Source organism: Mobula birostris, chromosome 2 (assembly GCF_030028105.1).
Source record: "Mobula birostris isolate sMobBir1 chromosome 2, sMobBir1.hap1, whole genome shotgun sequence".
Lineage (NCBI taxonomy): Eukaryota > Metazoa > Chordata > Chondrichthyes > Myliobatiformes > Myliobatidae > Mobula > Mobula birostris.
This window is the reverse complement of record NC_092371.1, coordinates 167106473-167130127: the sequence shown is the minus strand read 5'-3', so window position 1 is coordinate 167130127 and position 23655 is coordinate 167106473.

The following is a 23655-nucleotide window of genomic DNA, read 5'->3' as shown; positions in this document are numbered from 1 at the left end:
ATGGAGGGGAAGGACTGAGGGAGACTGTGGCGATGGAGGGGAAGGACTGAGGGAGAGTGTGGCGATGGAGGGGCAGGACAGGGAGACTGTGGCGATGGAGGGGCAGGACTGAGGGAGACTGTGGCGATGGAGGGGAAGGACTGAGGGAGACTGTGGCGATGGAGGGGAAGGACTGAGGGAGACTGTGGCGATGGAGGGGAAGGACTGAGGGAGACTGTGGCGATGGAGGGGAAGGACTGAGGGAGACTGTGGCGATGGAGGGGTTGGACTGAGGGAGACTGTGGCGATGGAGGGGCAGGACTGAGGGAGACTGTGGCGATGGAGGGGAAGGACTGAGGGAGACTGTGGCGATGGAGGGGAAGGACTGAGGGAGACTGTCGCGATGGAGGGGAAGGACTGAGGGAGACTGTGGCGCTGGAGGGGAAGGACTGAGGGAGACTGTGGCGATGGAGGGGATGGACTGAGGGAGACTGTGGCGATGGAGGGGAAGGACTGAGGGAGAGTGTGGCGATGGAGGGGAAGGACTGAGGGAGACTGTGGCGATGGAGGGGAAGGACTGAGGGAGACTGTGGCGATGGAGGGGAAGGACCTAGGGAGACTGTGGCGATGGAGGGGAAGGACTGAGGGAGACTGTGGCGATGGAGGGGAAGGACTGAGGGAGACTGTGGCGATGGAGGTGAAGGACTGAGGGAGACTGTGGCGATGGAGGGGAAGGACTGAGGGAGACTGTGGCGATGGAGGGGAAGGACTGAGGGAGACTGTGGCGATGGAAGGGAAGGACTGAGGGAGACTGTGGCGATGGAGGGGAAGGACTGAGGGAGACTGTGGCGATGGAGGGGAAGGACAGAGGGAGACTGTGGCGATGGAGGGGCGGTACTGAGGGAGACTGTAGCGATGGAGGGGAAGGACTGAGGGAGACTGTAGCGATGGAGGGGAAGGACTGAGGGAGACTGTAGCGATGGAGGGGAAGGACTGAGGGAGACTGTAGCGATGGAGGGGCAGTACTGAGGGAGACTGTAGCGATGGAGGGGAAGGACTGAGGGAGACTGTAGCGATTGAGGGGAAGGACTGAGGGAGACTGTAGCGATGGAGGGGAAGGACTGAGGGAGACTGTAGCGATGGAGGGGAAGGACTGAGGGAGACTGTAGCGATGGAGGGGAAGGACTGAGGGAGACTGTAGCGATGGAGGGGAAGGACTGAGGGAGACTGTAATGATGGAGGGGAAGGACTGAGGGAGACTGTAGTGATGGAGGGGAAGGACTGAGGGAGATGTGGTACTGGAGAGGAAGGACTGAGGGAGAATGTAGCGATGGAGGGGAAGGACTGAGGGAGACTGTAGCGATTGAGGGGAAGGACTGAGGGAGACTGTAGCGATGGAGGGGAAGGACTGAGGGAGACTGTAGCGCTGGAGGGGAAGGACAGAGGGAGACTGTCGCGATGGAGGGGAAGGACTGAGGGAGACTGTCGCGATGGAGGGGAAGGACTGAGGGAGACTGTAGCGATGGAGGGGAAGGACTGAGGGAGACTGTAGCGATGGAGGGGCAGTACTGAGGGAGACTGTAGCGATGGAGGGGAAGGACTGAGGGAGACTGTAGCGATGGGGAAGGACTGAGGGAGACTGTAGCGATGGAGGGGAAGGACTGAGGGAGACTGTAGCGATGGAGGGGAAGGACTGAGGGAGACTGTAGCGATGGAGGGGAAGGACTGAGGGAGACTGTAGCGATGGAGGGGAAGGACTGAGGGAGACTGTAGCGATGGAAGGGGAAGGACTGAGGGAGACTGTAGCGATGGAGGGGAAGGACTGAGGGAGACTGTAGCGATGGAGGGGAAGGACTGAGGGAGACTGTAGCGATGGAGGGGAAGGACTGAGGGAGACTGTAGCGATGGAGGGGCAGGACTGAGGGAGACTGTAGCGATGGAGGGGAAGGACTGAGGGAGACTGTAGCGATGGAGGGGAAGGACTGAGGGAGACTGTGGCGATGGAGGGGAAGGACTGAGGGAGACTGTGGCGATGGAGGGGAAGGACTGAGGGAGACTGTGGCGATGGAGGGGAAGGACTGAGGGAGACTGTGGTGATGGAGGGGAAGGACTGAGGGAGACTGTGGCGATGGAGGGGAAGGACTGAGGGAGACTGTAGCGATGGAGGGGCAGTACTGAGGGAGACTGTAGTGATGGAGGAGCGGTACTGAGGGAGACTGTACTGATGGAGGGGCAGTACTGAGGGAGACTGTAGTGATGGAGGGGAAGGACTGAGGGAGACTGTAGTGATGGAGGTGAAGGACTGAGGGAGACTGTAGTGATGGAGGAGCGGTACTGAGGGAGACTGTAATGATGGAGGGGCAGGACTGAGGGAGACTGTGGCGATGGAGGGGAAGGACTGAGGGAGACTGTGGCGATGGAGGGGAAGGACTGAGGGAGACTGTGGCGATGGAGGGGAAGGACTGAGGGAGACTGTGGCGATGGAGGGGCTGGACTGAGGGAGACTGTGGCGATGGAGGGGCAGGACTGAGGGAGACTGTGGCGATGGAGGGGAAGGACTGAGGGAGACTGTGGCGATGGAGGGGAAGGACTGAGGGAGACTGTGGCGATGGAGGGGAAGGACTGAGGGAGACTGTGGCGCTGGAGGGGAAGGACTGAGGGAGACTGTGGCGATGGAGGGGATGGACTGAGGGAGACTGTGGCGATGGAGGGGAAGGACTGAGGGAGAGTGTGGCGATGGAGGGGAAGGACTGAGGGAGACTGTGGCGATGGAGGGGAAGGACTGAGGGAGACTGTGGCGATGGAGGGGAAGGACTGAGGGAGACTGTGGCGATGGAGGGGAAGGACTGAGGGAGACTGTGGCGATGGAGGGGAAGGACTGAGGGAGACTGTGGCGATGGAGGGGAAGGACTGAGGGAGACTGTGGCGATGGAAGGGAAGGACTGAGGGAGACTGTGGCGATGGAGGGGAAGGACTGAGGGAGACTGTGGCGATGGAGGGGAAGGACAGAGGGAGACTGTGGCGATGGAGGGGCGGTACTGAGGGAGACTGTGGCGATGGAGGGGAAGGACTGAGGGAGACTGTGGCGATGGAGGGGAAGGACTGAGGGAGACTGTAGCGATGGAGGGGCAGTACTGAGGGAGACTGTAGCGATGGAGGGGAAGGACTGAGGGAGACTGTAGCGATTGAGGGGAAGGACTGAGGGAGACTGTAGCGATGGAGGGGAAGGACTGAGGGAGACTGTAGTGATGGAGGGGAAGGACTGAGGGAGACTGTGGTGATAGAGGGGAAGGACTGAGGGAGACTGTAGTGATGGAGGGGCAGTACTGAGGGAGACTGTAGTGATGGAGGGGAAGGACTGAGGGAGACTGTAGTGATGGAGGGGAAGGACTGTGGGAGACTGTAGTGATGGAGGAGCGGTACTGAGGGAGACTGTAATGATGGAGGGGAAGGACTGAGGGAGACTGTAATGATGGAGGGGAAGGACTGAGGGAGACTGTAGTGATGGAGGGGAAGGACTGAGGGAGACTGTAGTGATGGAGGGGAAGGACTGAGGGAGATGTGGTACTGGAGAGGAAGGACTGAGGGAGACTGTAGTGATGGAGGGGAAGGACTGAGGGAGACTGTAGCGATGGAGGGGAAGGACTGAGGGAGACTGTAGCGATGGAGGAGAAGGACTGAGGGAGACTGTAGCGATGGAGGGGAAGGACTGAGGGAGACTGTAGCGATGGAGGGGAAGGACGGAGGGTGACTGTAGCGATGGAGGGGAAGGACTGAGGGAGACTGTAGCGATGGAGGGGAAGGACTGAGGGAGACTGTGGCGATGGAGGGTAAGGACTGAGGGAGACTGTAGCGATGGATGGGAAGGACTGAGGGAGACTGTAGCGATGGAGGGTAAGGACTGAGGGAGACTGTAGCGATGGAGAGGAAGGACTGAGGGAGACTGTAGCGATGGAGGGGAAGGACTGAGGGAGACTGTAGCGATGGAGGGGAAGGACTGAGGGAGACTGTGGCGATGGAGGGGAAGGACTGAGGGAGACTGTGGCGATGGAGGGGAAGGACTGAGGGAGACTGTGGCGATGGAGGGGAAGGACTGAGGGAGACTGTAGCGATGGATGGGAAGGACTGAGGGAGACTGTGGCGATGGAGGAGAAGGACTGAGGGAGACTGTAATGATGGAGGGGAAGGACTGAGGGAGACTGTAGCGTTGGAGGGGAAGGACTGAGGGAGACTGTGGCGATGGAGGGGAAGGACTGAGGGAGACTGTAGCGATGGAGGGGAAGGACTGAGGGAGACTGTAGCGATGGAGGGGCAGTACTGAGGGAGACTGTAGCGATGGAGGGGAAGGACTGAGGGAGACTGTAGCGATGGAGGGGAAGGACTGAGGGAGACTGTAGCGATGGAGGGGAAGGACTGAGGGAGACTGTAGCGATGGAGGGGCAGTACTGAGGGAGACTGTAGCGATGGAGGGGAAGGACTGAGGGAGACTGTAGCGATGGAGGGGAAGGACTGAGGGAGACTGTAGCGATGGAGGGGAAGGACTGAGGGAGACTGTGGCGATGGAGGGGAAGGACTGAGGGAGACTGTGGCGATGGAGGGGAAGGACTGAGGGAGACTGTGGCGATGGAGGGGAAGGACTGAGGGAGACTGTGGCGATGGAGGGGAAAGACTGAGGGAGACTGTGGCGATGGAGGGGAAGGACTGAGGGAGACTGTGGCGATGGAGGGGAAGGACTGAGGGAGACTGTGGCGATGGAGGGGAAGGACTGAGGGAGACTGTGGCGATGGAGGGGAAGGACTGAGGGAGACTGTGGCGATGGAGGGGAAGGACTGAGGGAGACTGTGGCGATGGAGGGGAAGGACTGAGGGAGACTGTGGCGATGGAGGGGAAGGACTGAGGGAGAGTGTGGCGATGGAGGGGCAGGACTGAGGGAGACTGTGGCGATGGAGGGGCAGGACTGAGGGAGACTGTGGCGATGGAGGGGAAGGACTGAGGGAGACTGTGGCGATGGAGGGGAAGGACTGAGGGAGACTGTGGCGATGGAGGGGAAGGACTGAGGGAGACTGTGGCGATGGAGGGGAAGGACTGAGGGAGACTGTGGCGATGGAGGGGTTGGACTGAGGGAGACTGTGGCGATGGAGGGGCAGGACTGAGGGAGACTGTGGCGATGGAGGGGAAGGACTGAGGGAGACTGTGGCGATGGAGGGGAAGGACTGAGGGAGACTGTCGCGATGGAGGGGAAGGACTGAGGGAGACTGTGGCGCTGGAGGGGAAGGACTGAGGGAGACTGTGGCGATGGAGGGGATGGACTGAGGGAGACTGTGGCGATGGAGGGGAAGGACTGAGGGAGAGTGTGGCGATGGAGGGGAAGGACTGAGGGAGACTGTGGCGATGGAGGGGAAGGACTGAGGGAGACTGTGGCGATGGAGGGGAAGGACTGAGGGAGACTGTGGCGATGGAGGGGAAGGACTGAGGGAGACTGTGGCGATGGAGGGGAAGGACTGAGGGAGACTGTGGCGATGGAGGTGAAGGACTGAGGGAGACTGTGGCGATGGAGGGGAAGGACTGAGGGAGACTGTGGCGATGGAGGGGAAGGACTGAGGGAGACTGTGGCGATGGAAGGGAAGGACTGAGGGAGACTGTGGCGATGGAGGGGAAGGACTGAGGGAGACTGTGGCGATGGAGGGGAAGGACAGAGGGAGACTGTGGCGATGGAGGGGCGGTACTGAGGGAGACTGTAGCGATGGAGGGGAAGGACTGAGGGAGACTGTAGCGATGGAGGGGAAGGACTGAGGGAGACTGTAGCGATGGAGGGGCAGTACTGAGGGAGACTGTAGCGATGGAGGGGAAGGACTGAGGGAGACTGTAGCGATTGAGGGGAAGGACTGAGGGAGACTGTAGCGATGGAGGGGAAGGACTGAGGGAGACTGTAGCGATGGAGGGGAAGGACTGAGGGAGACTGTAGCGATGGAGGGGAAGGACTGAGGGAGACTGTAGCGATGGAGGGGAAGGACTGAGGGAGACTGTAATGATGGAGGGGAAGGACTGAGGGAGACTGTAGTGATGGAGGGGAAGGACTGAGGGAGATGTGGTACTGGAGAGGAAGGACTGAGGGAGAATGTAGCGATGGAGGGGAAGGACTGAGGGAGACTGTAGCGATTGAGGGGAAGGACTGAGGGAGACTATAGCGATGGAGGGGAAGGACTGAGGGAGACTGTAGCGCTGGAGGGGAAGGACAGAGGGAGACTGTCGCGATGGAGGGGAAGGACTGAGGGAGACTGTCGCGATGGAGGGGAAGGACTGAGGGAGACTGTAGCGATGGAGGGGAAGAACTGAGGGAGACTGTAGCGATGGAGGGGCAGTACTGAGGGAGACTGTAGCGATGGAGGGGAAGGACTGAGGGAGACTGTAGCGATGGGGAAGGACTGAGGGAGACTGTAGCGATGGAGGGGAAGGACTGAGGGAGACTGTAGCGATGGAGGGGAAGGACTGAGGGAGACTGTAGCGATGGAGGGGAAGGACTGAGGGAGACTGTAGCGATGGAGGGGAAGGACTGAGGGAGACTGTAGCGATGGAAGGGGAAGGACTGAGGGAGACTGTAGCGATGGAGGGGAAGGACTGAGGGAGACTGTAGCGATGGAGGGGAAGGACTGAGGGAGACTGTAGCGATGGAGGGGAAGGACTGAGGGAGACTGTAGCGATGGAGGGGCAGGACTGAGGGAGACTGTAGCGATGGAGGGGAAGGACTGAGGGAGACTGTAGCGATGGAGGGGAAGGACTGAGGGAGACTGTGGCGATGGAGGGGAAGGACTGAGGGAGACTGTGGCGATGGAGGGGAAGGACTGAGGGAGACTGTGGCGATGGAGGGGAAGGACTGAGGGAGACTGTGGTGATGGAGGGGAAGGACTGAGGGAGACTGTGGCGATGGAGGGGAAGGACTGAGGGAGACTGTAGCGATGGAGGGGCAGTACTGAGGGAGACTGTAGTGATGGAGGAGCGGTACTGAGGGAGACTGTACTGATGGAGGGGCAGTACTGAGGGAGACTGTAGTGATGGAGGGGAAGGACTGAGGGAGACTGTAGTGATGGAGGTGAAGGACTGAGGGAGACTGTAGTGATGGAGGAGCGGTACTGAGGGAGACTGTAATGATGGAGGGGAAGGACTGAGGGAGACTGTAGCGATGGAGGGGAAGGACTGAGGGAGACTGTAGCGATGGAGGGGAAGGACTGAGGGAGACTGTAGCGATGGAGAGGAAGGACTGAGGGAGACTGTAGCGATGGAGGGGAAGGACTGAGGGAGACTGTAGCGATGGAGGGGAAGGACTGAGGGAGACTGTGGCGATGGAGGGGAAGGACTGAGGGAGACTGTGGCGATGGAGGGGAAGGACTGAGGGAGACTGTGGCGATGGAGGGCTGGACTGAGGGAGACTGTGGCGATGGAGGGGCAGGACTGAGGGAGACTGTGGCGATGGAAGGGAAGGACTGAGGGAGACTGTGGCGATGGAGGGGAAGGACTGAGGGAGACTGTGGCGATGGAGGGGAAGGACTGAGGGAGACTGTGGCGCTGGAGGGGAAGGACTGAGGGAGACTGTGGCGATGGAGGGGATGGACTGAGGGAGACTGTGGCGATGGAGGGGAAGGACTGAGGGAGAGTGTGGCGATGGAGGGGAAGGACTGAGGGAGACTGTGGCGATGGAGGGGAAGGACTGAGGGAGACTGTAGCGATGGAGGGGAAGGACTGAGGGAGACTGTGGCGATGGAGGGGAAGGACTGAGGGAGACTGTGGCGATGGAGGGGAAGGAGTGAGGGAGACTGTGGCGATGGAGGGGAAGGACTGAGGGAGACTGTGGCGATGGAGGGGAAGGACTGAGGGAGACTGTGGCGATGGAGGGGAAGGACTGAGGGAGACTGTGGCGATGGAAGGGAAGGACTGAGGGAGACTGTGGCGATGGAGGGGAAGGACTGAGGGAGACTGTGGCGATGGAGGGGAAGGACAGAGGGAGACTGTGGCGATGGAGGGGCGGTACTGAGGGAGACTGTAGCGATGGAGGGGAAGGACTGAGGGAGACTGTAGCGATGGAGGGGAAGGACTGAGGGAGACTGTAGCGATGGAGGGGAAGGACTGAGGGAGACTGTAGCGATGGAGGGGCAGTACTGAGGGAGACTGTAGCGATGGAGGGGAAGGACTGAGGGAGACTGTAGCGATTGAGGGGAAGGACTGAGGGAGACTGTAGCGATGGAGGGGAAGGACTGAGGGAGACTGTAGCGATGGAGGGGAAGGACTGAGGGAGACTGTAGCGATGGGGGGGAAGGACTGAGGGAGACTGTAATGATGGAGGGGAAGGACTGAGGGAGACTGTAGTGATGGAGGGGAAGGACTGAGGGAGATGTGGTACTGGAGAGGAAGGACTGAGGGAGAATGTAGCGATGGAGGGGAAGGACTGAGGGAGACTGTAGCGATTGAGGGGAAGGACTGAGGGAGACTGTAGCGATGGAGGGGAAGGACTGAGGGAGACTGTAGCGATGGAGGGGAAGGACAGAGGGAGACTGTCGCGATGGAGGGGAAGGACTGAGGGAGACTGTCGCGATGGAGGGGAAGGACTGAGGGAGACTGTAGCGATGGAGGGGAAGGACTGAGGGAGACTGTAGCGATGGAGGGGCAGTACTGAGGGAGACTGTAGCGATGGAGGGGAAGGACTGAGGGAGACTGTAGCGATGGGGAAGGACTGAGGGAGACTGTAGCGATGGAGGGGAAGGACTGAGGGAGACTGTAGCGATGGAGGGGAAGGACTGAGGGAGACTGTAGCGATGGAGGGGAAGGACTGAGGGAGACTGTAGCGATGGAGGGGAAGGACTGAGGGAGACTGTAGCGATGGAAGGGGAAGGACTGAGGGAGACTGTAGCGATGGAGGGGAAGGACTGAGGGAGACTGTAGCGATGGAGGGGAAGGACTGAGGGAGACTGTAGCGATGGAGGGGAAGGACTGAGGGAGACTGTAGCGATGGAGGGGAAGGACTGAGGGAGACTGTAGCGATGGAGGGGCAGTACTGAGGGAGACTGTAGCGATGGAGGGGAAGGACTGAGGGAGACTGTAGCGATGGAGGGGAAGGACTGAGGGAGACTGTGGCGATGGAGGGGAAGGACTGAGGGAGACTGTGGCGATGGAGGGGAAGGACTGAGGGAGACTGTGGCGATGGAGGGGAAGGACTGAGGGAGACTGTGGCGATGGAGGGGAAGGACTGAGGGAGACTGTGGCGATGGAGGGGCAGTACTGAGGGAGACTGTAGCGATGGAGGGGCAGTACTGAGGGAGACTGTAGTGATGGAGGAGCGGTACTGAGGGAGACTGTACTGATGGAGGGGCAGTACTGAGGGAGACTGTAGTGATGGAGGGGAAGGACTGAGGGAGACTGTAGTGATGGAGGTGAAGGACTGAGGGAGACTGTAGTGATGGAGGAGCGGTACTGAGGGAGACTGTAATGATGGAGGGGAAGGACTGAGGGAGACTGTAGCGATGGAGGGGAAGGACTGAGGGAGACTGTAGCGATGGAGGGGAAGGACTGAGGGAGACTGTAGCGATGGAGAGGAAGGACTGAGGGAGACTGTAGCGATGGAGGGGAAGGACTGAGGGAGACTGTAGCGATGGAGGGGAAGGACTGAGGGAGACTGTAATGATGGAGGGGAAGGACTGAGGGAGACAGTAGCGATGGAGGGGAAGGACTGAGGGAGACTGTAGCGATGGAGGGGAAGGACTGAGGGAGACTGTAGCGATGGAGGGGCAGTACTGAGGGAGACTGTAGCGATGGAGGGGAAGTACTGAGGGAGACTGTAGCGATGGAGGGGAAGGACTGAGGGAGACTGTAGCGATGGAGGGGAAGGACTGAGGGAGACTGTAGCGATGGAGGGGAAGGACTGAGGGAGACTGTAGCGATGGAGGGGAAGGACTGAGGGAGACTGTAGCGATGGAGGGGAAGGACTGAGGGAGACTGTAGCGATGGAGGGGAAGGACTGAGGGAGACTGTAGCGATGGAGGGGAAGGACTGAGGGAGACTGTAGCGATGGAGAGGAAGGACTGAGGGAGACTGTAGCGATGGAGGGGAAGGACTGAGGGAGACTGTAGCGATGGAGGGGAAGGACTGAGGGAGACTGTAGCGATGGAGGGGAAGGACTGAGGGAGACTGTAGCGATGGAGGGGAAGGACTGAGGGAGACTGTAGCGATGGAGGGGAAGGACTGAGGGAGACTGTAGCGATGGAGCGGAAGGACTGAGGGAGACTGCAGCGATGGAGCGGAAGGACTGAGGGAGACTGTAGCGATGGAGCGGAAGGACTGAGGGAGACTGTAGCGATGGAGGGGAAGGACTGAGGGAGACTGTAGTGATGGAGGGGCAGTACTGAGGGAGACTGTAGTGATGGAGGAGCGGTACTGAGGGAGACTGTACTGATGGAGGGGCAGTACTGAGGGAGACTGTAGTGATGGAGGGGAAGGACTGAGGGAGACTGTAGCGATGGAGGGGAAGGACTGAGGGAGACTGTAGCGATGGAGAGGAAGGACTGAGGGAGACTGTAGCGATGGAGGGGAAGGACTGAGGGAGACTGTAGCGATGGAGGGGAAGGACTGAGGGAGACTGTAGCGATGGAGGGGAAGGACTGAGGGAGACTGTAGCGATGGAGGGGAAGGACTGAGGGAGACTGTAGAGATGGAGGGGAAGGACTGAGGGAGACTGTAGCGATGGAGGGGCAGTACTGAGGGAGATTGTAGCGATGGAGGGGAAGGACTGAGGGAGACTGTAGCGATGGAGGGGAAGGACTGAGGGAGACTGTAGCGATGGAGGGGAAGGACTGAGGGAGACTGCAGCGATGGAGGGGAAGGACTGAGGGAGACTGCAGCGATGGAGGGGAAGGACTGAGGGAGACTGTAGCGATGGAGGGGAAGGACTGAGGGAGACTGTAGCGATGGAGGGGAAGGACTGAGGGAGACTGTAGCGATGGAGGGGAAGGACTGAGGGAGACTGTAGCGATGGAAGGGAAGGACTGAGGGAGACTGTAGCGATGGAGGGGCAGGACTGAGGGAGACTGTAGCGATGGAGGGGAAGGACTGAGGGAGACTGTAGGGATGGAGGGGAAGGACTGAGGGAGACTGTAGCGATGGAGGGGAAGGACTGAGGGAGACTGTGGCGATGGAGGGGAAGGACTGAGGGAGACTGTGGCGATGGAGGGGAAGGACTGAGGGAGACTGTGGCGATGGAGGGGAAGGACTGAGGGAGACTGTGGCGATGGAGGGGAAGGACTGAGGGAGACTGTGGCGATGGAGGGGAAGGACTGAGGGAGACTGTGGCGATGGAGGGGACGGACTGAGGGAGACTGTGGCGATGGAGGGGACGGACTGAGGGAGACTGTGGCGATGGAGGGGAAGGACTGAGGGAGACTGTGGCGATGGAGGGGCAGGACTGAGGGAGACTGTGGCGATGGAGGGGCAGGACTGAGGGAGACTGTGGCGATGGAGGGGAAGGACTGAGGGAGACTGTGGCGATGGAGGGGAAGGACTGAGGGAGACTGTGGCGATGGAGGGGAAGGACTGAGGGAGAATGTAGCGATGGAGGGGAAGGACTGAGGGAGACTGTAGCGATGGAGGGGAAGGACTGAGGGAGACTGTAGCGATGGAGGGGAAGGACTGAGGGAGACTGTAGCGATGGAGGGGAAGGACTGAGGGAGACTGTAGCGATGGAGGGGAAGGACTGAGGGAGACTGTAGCGATGGAGGGGAAGGACTGAGGGAGACTGTAGCGATGGAGGGGAAGGACTGAGGGAGACTGTAGCGATGGAGGGGAAGGACTGAGGGAGACTGTAGCGATGGAGTGGAAGGACTGAGGGAGACTGTAGCGATGGAGGGGAAGGACTGAGGGAGACTGTAGCGATGGAGGGGAAGGACTGAGGGAGACTGTAGCGATGGAGGGGAAGGACTGAGGGAGACTGTGGCGATGGAGGTGAAGGACTGAGGGAGACTGTGGCGATGGAGGGGAAGGACTGAGGGAGACTGTGGCGATGGAGGGGAAGGACTGAGGGAGACTGTGGCGATGGAGGGGAAGGACTGAGGGAGACTGTGGCGATGGAGGGGAAGGACTGAGGGAGACTGTAGCGATGGAGGGGAAGGACTGAGGGAGAGTGTAGCGATGGAGGGGAAGGACTGAGGGAGAGTGTAGCGATGGAGGGGAAGGACTGAGGGAGACTGTAGCGATGGAGGGGAAGGACTGAGGGAGACTGTAGCGATGGAGGGGAAGGAGTGAGGGAGACTGTAGCGATGGAGGGGAAGGACTGAGGGAGACTGTGGCGATGGAGGGGAAGGACTGAGGGAGACTGTAGCGATGGAGGGGAAGGACTGAGGGAGACTGTAGCGATGGAGGGGAAGGAGTGAGGGAGACTGTAGCGATGGAGGGGAAGGACTGAGGGAGACTGTGGCGATGGAGGGGAAGGACTGAGGGAGACTGTGGCGATGGAGGGGAAGGACTGAGGGAGACTGTGGCGATGGAGGGGAAGGACTGAGGGAGACTGTGGCGATGGAGGGGAAGGACTGAGGGAGACTGTGGCGATGGAGGGGAAGGACTGAGGGAGACTGTGGCGATGGAGGGGAAGGACTGAGGGAGACTGTGGCGATGGAGGGGAAGGACTGAGGGAGACTGTGGCGATGGAGGGGAAGGACTGAGGGAGACTGTGGCGATGGAGGGGAAGGACTGAGGGAGACTGTGGCGATGGAGGGGCAGGTCTGAGGGAGACTGTGGCGATGGAGGGGAAGGACTGAGGGAGACTGTAGCGATGGAGGGGCAGGACTGAGGGAGACTGTAGCGATGGAGGGGAAGGACTGAGGGAGACTGTGGCGATGGAGGGGAAGGACTGAGGGAGACTGTAGCGATGGAGGGGCAGGACTGAGGGAGACTGTAGCGATGGAGGGGAAGGACTGAGGGAGACTGTAGCGATGGAGGGGAAGGACTGAGGGAGACTGTAGCGATGGAGGGGAAGGACTGAGGGAGACTGTAGCGATGGAGGGGAAGGACTGAGGGAGACTGTAGCGATGGAGGGGCAGGACTGAGGGAGACTGTAGCGATGGAGGGGAAGGACTGAGGGAGACTGTAGCGATGGAGGGGCAGGACTGAGGGAGACTGTAGCGATGGAGGGGAAGGACTGAGGGAGACTGTAGCGATGGAGGGGAAGGACTGAGGGAGACTGTAGCGATGGAGGGGAAGGACTGAGGGAGACTGTAGCGATGGAGGGGAAGGACTGAGGGAGACTGTAGCGATGGAGGGGAAGGACTGAGGGAGACTGTTGCGATGGAGGGGAAGGACTGAGGGAGACTGTAGTGATGGAGGGGCAGTACTGAGGGAGATGTGGTACTGGAGGGGAAGGACCAAAGGAAGCGGTGCCTTGGGAGAGGCAGATTGGGTGACTATTGGAAAGGAAAAGCTTCTCAGTGTTTTGGGACTCACAAGTTTGCGAAACGTGAAATGTAAATACAAATCCTTTATTTAAAAGCCGGAGGAGGTTTAGTAATGTTGGTTGGCGGAGCTCCCTTTTGATGACGTTGGTCCATTTATTCCATGGTTCTGTTTTCAGTAGCAATCCCACAGACTCAGTCTAAATTTGTAGATGACCCTCAGTCATTTGTTGCTGGTAATAGTACTTATGAATGACCTTACACTGTTCTCACTACTAATTTGCAATCCAGGGAGGTAAACGCTACCCTGCACCAGATCAACGGTTGGTGCCAAGTCTAACTCCACCAAGGCGAGTCATGGCCACAAATCACTTAGCATGTGACCAGAGCCTCTAAAAGTGACACTCAAGAGAGTTTAACTGGCCTGTGTCCAACATCGAAATCAATTTATAGTTATTAAAGTTTTGAAAGGCAAAATGGATTAACCTTGGGAAAGGGAAGATGGTGTCCTTGTATTGGTTATTTTGTGGGCTCTGGTGCCCATGGAGACATCGCACAGGTACTCCCTGCCCTATGGGTGCCCACTCCTACAGGTGGGTGCTGAGAGTTTGCCTTATTGATTTCAGGTGGGAAACTCATTGCATGTCTCCATGCACCTGATGCCACCCGTGCAGTGCATGAGACATTGGTGCTGCGGCGTCGGTGTACGCAACGTACCACAGAGCTGGGAGCTCAGCGTGGAGTTGGAGGCCTGACAGGTGTGTAAGACCTCGCCCAGGGTTGGGACTAGTGACCCTCCTCATACTGTGGCCTGCATCCTGCCCCAACATGCCAATGCGTTTGAGGAGACTTGGTATGTTAGCCAATTTCTACTTGTGTTCTGTGGAGAGCATTCTAACTGGTCACCTCACTGTCTGATATGGAGTGCACTCATTTGAAAAAGCTGCTGAGGGTTGTAAATTCAGCCAAGTCTATCAGGGGTCCATTGAGAACATCTTCAAAAAACAGTTCCTCAAGAAGGCCAGCATCCATCACTAAGGAGCCTCAATGTCCAGGACATGCCCTCTTCTCATTACTAGCATCAAAGAGGAGGCACAAGGAGCCTGAAGATACACACTCAACGGGGTGGGACAGAAGCAAGACAAAGAAACAGAAAAATAATGTTGAGAGTGACAGTAAGTTGCTATGAATTGTCAATGTCAGGGACTTTAATATTTAAGCTAAAACAGAAAATTCTGGAAAGACTCAGCCACTCAGACTGCCCTGAGGAAGGGTTTCCTACTGGATTGCTCTCCACAGATGCTGCCTGAACCGTTGAGCTTTTCCCCTGCTTTCTGATTTTGTTTCAGGCTTCCAGCAGCTGCAGGTCTTTTATCCCTGGTTTCCACCCTCACTTTGAGGTTGTTCTGCTTCAGGGAGGCTGATTGAGACGGTATGAACAGCGCTCTCGTTCACAGCAAGACCCATCGCACCTCACATTCCGTGTTGGGTATAACACACACTTCGTGTGCAAAGAACAGGACACCGGGGACAAGAGCTTGGTTACATGAAACAGTGGTGGAGTGTGAATTGGCCAGTAATTCACAGCACATGCAGTATTTCTTAATCTTCTGATCTTGCTGGCTGCTCTCCAGGCTAGTAATCCAGTGCCCAGCTGACGTAAGAAGATCTGAGTCGATATATTTCTGTCTGTCCTCTGTGTGCTCTCCAAACTCAGGATTACACTCGGCGTGTGTGATCTCATTGTGGGCTATGGTTGCTGAGCGCCCAGTACAGTCAGCATCCTCTGATACAGCTCTCTCGGCTGCCTGCCTAATCTGTATCTAGGCCGTGTGAGCTAAACCTCAGTGGATTTGATTACAGGCCTGTCATTTACAGCCAGTTCTCCAGCAATAAGGAAGGCAAGATTCAATGTTAGCATTCATTTTGAGAGGACTAGAGCACAAGAACAATCACTTCTTTGTCATTTCCTGTCAGTTAATTTTTGTACAGATACTCCTGTGCCCAGTGTAACTTTATGGACATACAATTAATCTAAGTATATAAACTATCTTTTATATTTATATTTATTGTGTTTTTTTAAAAAGATTATTCTGTTCTTTATCTTACCGTGTTTTTTTTGGTGCTGAATCGGACCTGGAGTAACAACTATTTCATTCTCCCTTACACTTGTGTACAGGAAATGACATTAAGCAAACTTGAATCATGAACTTGAATAAAAGCAAAGATGTAATGCTGAGGCTTTATAAGGCATTGTTCAGACTGCACTTAGTATTTGTGAGCAGGTCTGGACCCCTTATCTAAAAGAGGATGTGCTGACATTGGAGAGGGTCCAGAAGTCCAGGAGAATGTTCCTGGGAATGAAAGGGTTAACATACGAGTTGCATTTCATGGAGTTTAGAAGAATGACAGGGGATCTCACTGAAACTTATTGAATATTGAAAGGGCAGGACAGAGTGGATGTGGAGAGGATTTTTCCTCTAGCAGGGGAAGTCTAGGACTAGAATAGAACAGACTCAGAATAGAAGGGTGTCCCTTTAGAACAGAGTTGAGGACAAATGTCTTTAGCCAGAGGGTGGAGAATCTGTGAAATTAATTGCCACAGAGGATATAGGAGACCAAGTCATTGGATATATTTAAAGCAGAGCTTGATAGGTTCTTGATTAGGGCATCAAAGGTTATGAGGAGAATGAGGTTGAGAGAGATAATAAATCATCCGTAATGGAATGGGAGAGCAGATTTGATGGGCTAAATGGCCTGATTCTGCTCCTATGTCTTATGGTCTAAACGTAATTAACATCCCCTTTCTATTTTTTAATGATCTAGATTGGTAAACTGGCAAATTGGTTTATTATTGTCACAGGTACTGCATTACACTGAGGAACCTGGTTTGCCTGCACCCATACAGAGGGGTTCATTACAGAAGTGCGTTCTGTGTTGTTGTGCGTGTGTTATACGGCACTGGAATTTTGGCAACACTTGCCGGTGGCCCCCCACCCCCAGCACATCCTAGGTGTTAGTTGTAAATGCAAATGACTCATATCACAGTACACCCTGTGGCCACTTCATTAGGTACCACCCACAGAACTGATACTCACGGGATATTTTTTGTTCTTCTCACCATTCTCTGTAAACTCTGGAGACTGATGTGTGTGAAAATTCCAGGAGATCAGAGTTTCTGAGATACTCAAACCACCCCCTCTGGCACCAACAATCATTCTACAGTCAAGTCACCTTAGATCACATTTCTTCCCCATTCTGATATTTGATTCAAACAACAACTGAATCTCTTGACCATGTCTGCATGCTTTTACACATTGAGTTTCTGCCACGTGATGGGCTGATTGGATATTTGTATTAACGAGCTGGTGTATCTAATAAAGTGGCCACTGAGTGTATGTTTTCATATGCATGTGCTAAATTAATCTGAATTTGAATGGTTCAGATTCATTGGAGGGCTATGTGGGAGGGAAGGGTTAGATTGATCCTAGAATTTGCTAAAAAGTCCACACAACATTGAGGGCTGAAGGGCCTGTGATGTTCTATGGCGATCTGAATCTGAACTGAGGGTGGTACAAGGGAAAGCAATAACAGAATGCAGAATAAAATGTTTCCCATTCACCTGTTCTCACCGATCACTTTCTGATTTGTACACCTCCTCTCCCCCACCTTCTTATTCTGGTTTCTGCTCATTTCCTTTCCAGTCCTGGTGAAGGGTCTCAGCCCAGAACATCACCTGTTTATTCCCCTCCATAGATGCTGCCCGACCGGCTGAGTTCCTCCAGTTTTGTGTGTATTGCAGATTAAAGTGTTACAGAGAAAGTGCAGTGCAGATAGACAATAAGGTGCAAGGCCACAGTGAGGTAGATTGTGAGGCAAAGAGTTCACCTTATCATACTAGAGAAACATTCAATAGTCTTATAACAGTTGGGGTAGGAGCCGCCCCTGACCACCCACCTAATCTACGCCCCTTGTGATTTTATCAGCTTTGATAAGGTCATTCCTCAGCCAAGGGAAAGCAGCCGAACCAGTCTCTCTTCATAACTCGAACCTGCCAGTCCCGGCACATCCTTGTGAACCTTTTTTCACATACTCTCTAGTTGAATCACCTCCCTCCTTTAATCTGTTTACCAGCACAGCAGACAATATCCAGGAGCAATCTCAGAGCAGTAGCATGCGGTACCCAGCCCCTATGCTCAATGCCCTGTCCAGTGAAGGCGGAAGTGCCATATGCCTTCTTTAGCACTTTGAAGATTAGATAAAGGTTATCTTTATTTGTCACAAGTACATCAAAACATACAGTGAAACACGTCGTTTGCATCAACGAGCAACACAGTGTGAATTTGTGTCTGCGAGTGTCTCCATGCTTCTGACACCAACATCTTACTAACCCTCACCTGTACGTCCTCCAGATGTAGGAGGAAACCAATCACGTGGAAGAAATGTACATGGTCACAGAGGGAATGTACAGACAGTGACGGGAATCGAACCCAGGTCTCTAACACTGTTATAGTGTTACGCTAACCATGCTGCCCTTTTTTACACACTCTAACTTCATCCCCTCCCTTGTCTAATATGTCTACCAGAACTTCGCACAATATTCCAGTCTCGCACACGTAACGTGACGTCCCAACTCCTGTCCATCATGCCCCGTCTAATGAAGGCAAGGAGGTCGAGTGAGTCCTGATGAAGGGTCTTGTCCCGAAACATTGACTGTTATTGAGTTCCTCCAGCATTTTGTGTGTGTGTGTGTGTGTGTGTGTGTGTGTGTGTGCGTTGCTCCAGATTTCCAGCATTTGCAGAATCTTCTGTGTCTAACATATTCCTCCTTTGCCACTGTGCCTACCTGTGTCACCACTTTCAGGGAACTATGTATGTGTGCCCCTACCCGTGTTCTACAACCCTCTATCATTCACTGTTTCAGACCTGCCATGCACTAACTTCCCGGAATGCATCACTTATTCAGGAATGTCGGGGAACGACTGAAATGTGTGGGAGAGGAGATAACCAAGGGAAATGTTGTGCAACTGGAAAGACAAAGTCTTGGAACAATCAAAAGCAAAGCGTATCTGCTTAGAATTAAAGGACTGTGAAAGCATAATGTGACAGCCTTGAGATCCAAGTTGAAGTTTATTGTCATTCAACCATACCCATGCCTGCAGCTAAACGAAAGATCATTCCTCCGAGAACAAGGTGCAAAATACTGTCGCACACAGCACACGCCATATAGAGTTACGACAGCAAATACAGTCTATAGTCTGTCAACTACTGGAAAGGATATTGAAGGGCAAAGTAGCGGAGAGTTTTTATTTTTATTTATAGCATGATAACAGTCCCCTCTGGCCCAATGATCCCACACCACCCAGATACACCCACACGTCCAATAGACCTACGACAGGTACATTTTTGAAATGTGGGAGGGAACCAGAGGACCCGGAGGAGCCCCATGTGTTCATGGGGAGAGAGTACAAACTCATTACAAGACAGCGGCGGGAATTGAACCCTAATTGCTGGTGCTGTAAAGCGTTATGCTCTCTGCTGCGATGCCGCACCACCCGGACTCGGTGGGCCAAATGACTCTGTGCCACAGAGACACAGGAGGCTGCAGGTGCTGTGAGTCCAGAGCAACAGACAAAGTGCTGGAGGAACTTAGAAACTCAGGCATCATCTGTGGAGCGGGGGAATGGACAGGGACGTTTCAGGCTGAGACCCTTCATCTAGGTTCGAAATGTTGACTGCTCACGTCAGGTGCTGCATAACCTGCTGAGTTCCTCCAGGATCACTTGTGTGGTTCCTGGCACGCTGTGGCCTTTTCTGGGAACCAGCTTACAGGCAGCATCTGCACCTGTCCAAATTTACCTTCCCACAGTTTGTCAAAGCTGACTGACTGGAAATAGACTATCATACCAGGGAACAGGTTCGACCAGGTGTCTTGGGTGTTAGTCGAGCTGGTTTCTCCTTGCTTGGCAGGGAAAGGGTTAACACTACCTCTGGGAATGGCTTGGCTTTGTTGAGTGCCAGGTGCAGGGAGATCAGAAGCTGGAAGCCCGCGGCTGGTGTGATGGGGCAGCTGATTACACAGCCAAAAACAGCATGAGTCAACGGCCAGGACTGCAGAGGGAAAGCAAACAGAGGCAGCAGCTCAGCTGATGAAAGGACACCCTGCCCAAACACTTCCCACCCTTTAAACAGCTGCCCCCCCCCCCGGTTCTCATCCCCAGCAACCTCACACCCTGTCCTCACTGCATCACCGGACCTAGTTGGCTTATGGGTGTTAGTAGGGAGGAATGGGGGGAGAGTTTCTACACAAGGCCTCTTGCACTCACTTTATCGCTCCATCCATCCATTCATCTATCCCTCCATCCATCTATTCATCTATCCCTCCATTTATCCATTCATCTATCCCTCCATCCATCCATTCATCTATCCATTCATTTATTCCTCCATCTCTCCATTTATCTATCCCTCCATCCATCCATTCCTCCAATATCCATCATCAAAATCCCCACTACCTTTGGGAACGAAGTACAAAACCACCAGCTTCTAGTACAGCTACCTCTCTACAACCATTCGGTTCTTGAACCAAACTGCATTATCCTAATCTCTACCTCAGTTTAGCAAAACCCTGACCACTTTGATCACTTTACACTGAAATGGACTTTGTTTTGTTCTCATTGTTTTCTTTCTTGTAGAATTGTCAGATACACCTGTCCACCTGCTCATAAATGAGAATATCTAATCAGCCAATTATGTGGCAGCAACTCAATACATAAAAGCATGCAGACACGGTCAAGAGGTTCAGTTGCTGTTCAGACCAAACATCAGAATGGGGGAGAAATGTGATCTAAGTGACCTTGACCATGAAATGATTGTAAGTGCCAGACGGACTGGTTTCAATATCTCAGAAACAGCTGACCTCCTGGGATTTTCATGTACAACAATTTGTAGAGTTATAGAGAATGGTGCATCTCCACTGTGTTTAAACAACACCAACTCCAATGGATACGTTTTGTCATCCAGATGTCTAACTCTTGTCTTCTCAAACAGATCCTTTACTCCCAGCTAAGGAAAGTCAGTGAGCCCCTGATGCGCAAAGGAAACATTTCAAAGATAACACCAAAGTCAGCCTGAAGAAATTCAACTTTACTCCAAGAACTGGGAAGACTTTGCACTCAATAGATGCACCTGAGGAAATCTGTTCAAGAGGGAGCTGTGCTACATGAGAACAACCTCTGTTGTGTCACAGGGAACAAGCAGCAGCTACGAAAGCAGAGACTGAACAACCAAAAGACCCAACCACTAATGTTCCCTCTAATTTTTTTTACAGCTGCATGGACCATCGATTGCTTTGAGCAGGATATTTTAACATGGCCTGAAAAATGTACGGCTCTTTAAATGTTTCTTTTGTAATATGCATGCTGTGAATATTTCGAAAGAAAACTGAAAAAAATACATACTTTTTGATTTTATTTATTAATTTAAGGGTACAGTGAAGAATGGTACAACAAAGAAAATCTTTCAATTTAGATGGTAATGGTGTTCAGTTGGTGTATGGTTTATTAAGCTGCTGACTTCCATTCAGTGTTTATTGTTACAATTTATAACAGTTTTGTAACTTGAACCACTGACACTGTAAATACATTGAAGCTCTAAAATATTTCAAAGCATGGGTTGTTGTATATTTATTATTTAGAATATTTATGGATTATATTTATTGAAACATATTTAATTACAAGGTATTTCACAATTATATTAACATAGATTTCAAAATGATATTGCCTTGATTTCAAAATTATATTAACATCATATAAAAGAAAATTCCAGCTGTGCAGCAACAAAGGGTATGTGCACAGGAGCATTTCAGTTACTGTGTGGCCACACACCCACGCAACTTAGTGAGAACAATGGCAACCTCTAGCCACAGCCATCACTTACTTGTGCTCACACTGCACCAGAATATGTAGATCCTGGATTGGTCTCTACAACCACCTAAAGACCCTCAAATAGACAATAGTTTAGGAGAACACTGGAATGATCGCACTCTACCCTCTCCTGCTGAGAGGGAAAATAAATCAGTCATGATGGAATGGCAGAGCAGAGTTCATGGGCCAAATGGCCTAATTCTGCTCCTACGTTTTACGGTCTTATGGACTTATGATCAGCCAGATGCCAAACCATCTGGATTTCTGAATAACTTGACAGCGGATTAACGGGGGGACAATGCCGACTGTGGGCTGTTCACCGCAGCTGTACTGAAGTGGCCCTAGCCCCAGGCTGGGGTGCTGTAGGACACGGTCTGACGTACAGAGGTGTCCGAGCTCCGGCAGATGGGAAGGAGGACAGGCTGGCTGGAGGATGGGGAAGTAGGATCTCCTCAGCTAGGTGGGGGGAGGGGTGTACAAATTTCACAAGGTGTGGCAGTGATAATATGTTTTAAAAGTTTATTTAGAGATACAGCATGGTGACCCTGCTGCTCAATTAACCCACGAACATGTACAATTTGGAATGTGTGAGGAAACTGGAGCCCACGTTGTCACAGGAAGGACAAGCAAACTCCTCACAGACAGCATTGGGAATTGAACCGGGTCTCTGGTTCTGCACTGCATAATAAACCTGATTTGGAGTTTAATTCTGGAGATGTATGCAAGGGCAGGGAACCTCAGGGTGACAGAAGTTCCCCAGTCCCAACCAAGACTGTCGGCCCAAAGCATTTTCCCTACATTAATGCTGCTTGACCTGTTGAGTCCCTCCAGAATTTTGTGTGTATGATGATGAAAGATTTTCACCACAAGCTTATGAATCCCTGGCTGGAGTCCCAAGACTGTGAACCTCTGCTAGTCTGTTGGGGAAGTCAAAGACGGAATGTGTACAAAGCCACGAGTTTGCTGGAGGCTGAGGATGACGATGCCCTGCACGGGGGGTAAAATAGGGTGGGAGAGCAGGGCTCGTTTGCTGTTGTCGCTTTGTTGCTCGGTATGCTGTGTTCTGCTGAGCACTGTGAGCACGCAATCCTGGCATTGGAGTGTGTGGCGACCCTTGCTGGCTGCCCCCCAGCACCTCCTTGCTGTGTCTTGGTTGTTAACCCTCTATGCGTGATCAATCTGAATCAGAATCCCATTTCCGATGTGTTCCTCCACAGAACCAACATACAGGTCAGGAAACACAGGGGGATGCACCGAGATGTTTAGATAAGTCAAAGATCTATGAATTACCTGTTGTCAGACGAATGTCTCATTATCTCACAGGTATGTGCTCATTTAAACTGATCGTCAGTGCCAAGTTCACAAGGAACTGGAGAGATTTTGACAGCTCATGTTTTTGCATGAGTCACTGTCCTGTCCCTCACACCACACCCAGATCCTGTCAATACAGGTTCTGTGCAGCTAAAGCTCATAATGAACTTTGCTCTTCCTGTGGGGCACAGTCTTACCTCTCCTTAGTACTGCTCTGTGGAATATTCGTCAATTCTACACACCTACCTCTCTGTAACCCCCTTGTCTATACACCCCTCTCTGTAACCCCCTCCCCTACACCTCTCCATCTCTCTGTAACTCCTCCACTACACCCTCCCTCTTTCTGTAACCCCCTGGCCTACACCTCTTACACTGTCTGTTACTCCCTCCCCGACACTATCCCTCTCTCTGTAACACTCTCCCCTACACCCCTCTCTCTCTCTGTAACCCCCTACTCACCTATCTCTTTGTAACACTCTCCCCTACACCCCTCTCTCTCTCTCTCTCTGAAAATCCCTCCTGTCTCTGTAACCTCTTCCCTTCCAGCTCTCTCTGTACACACCTCCCCTACATCCCTCTGTCTCTCTGTAACCCCTTCCCTTACACCCCTCCCTCTCTCTGTAACCCCCTCCCCTACACCCCCCTCTCTCTGTAACCCCCTTCTCTACACCTCTCCATCTCTCTGTAACTCCTCCACTACACCCTCCTTCTTTCTGTAACCCCCTGGCCTACACCCCTCCATCTCTCTATAACCCCACCACTACACCCCCCTCTCTCTGTAACCCCCTCCCCTACACCCCCCTCTCTCTGTAACCCCCTCCCCTACACCCCCCTCTCTCTGTAACCCCACCACTACACCCCCCTCTCTCTGTAACCCCCTCCCTTACACCTTCCCTCTCCCTGTAGCCCCACCACTACACCCCCCTCTCTCTGTAACCCCCTCCCTTACACCTTCCCTCTCCCTGTAGCCCCCTTCTCTACACCCCTCCATCTCTTTGTAACTCCTCCACTACACCCTC